The following is a 464-nucleotide window of genomic DNA, read 5'->3' as shown; positions in this document are numbered from 1 at the left end:
TATCATTTAATTTGAATTAATAGTTTGCTATTTCATACAATTTTCCAAAATAAAATAGCATAACATACATGAATGTTTCATTTATAAATTATTGTGAAGAAAGAAAAGTGGTATATAAATTAGGGCAAACTACATAAATCCCACTAGTTTAGGTCTTAATTACTAAGATTTCCGATAGTTTCAAATATTACTTCCTCTACCATATTTCATACTTAGGATACATGGGTTTGAATCCGTGAGATACGTGTATCTGCCAAATTTTAAAATCGAGATACTTATTTTATCTATTTAAATTAATTAGTTGTAACTGATTTCCTTAATTAGAGGAGTAATTGAGGATTTTCAGATTACATGGACAATTAATTCTAGAAATTTAAATTAATCAAATCCCTTAATATAAGGTGGAAATCAAGGAGTGTATATATGTTTAATTAATTTTATTTTATTATTCTTTGAAATAATAA

This window comes from Solanum tuberosum, unplaced genomic scaffold (assembly GCF_000226075.1).
Source record: "Solanum tuberosum cultivar DM 1-3 516 R44 unplaced genomic scaffold, SolTub_3.0 scf00104, whole genome shotgun sequence".
Taxonomy (NCBI): Eukaryota; Viridiplantae; Streptophyta; class Magnoliopsida; order Solanales; family Solanaceae; genus Solanum; species Solanum tuberosum.
This window is presented reverse-complemented; position numbering follows the sequence as displayed.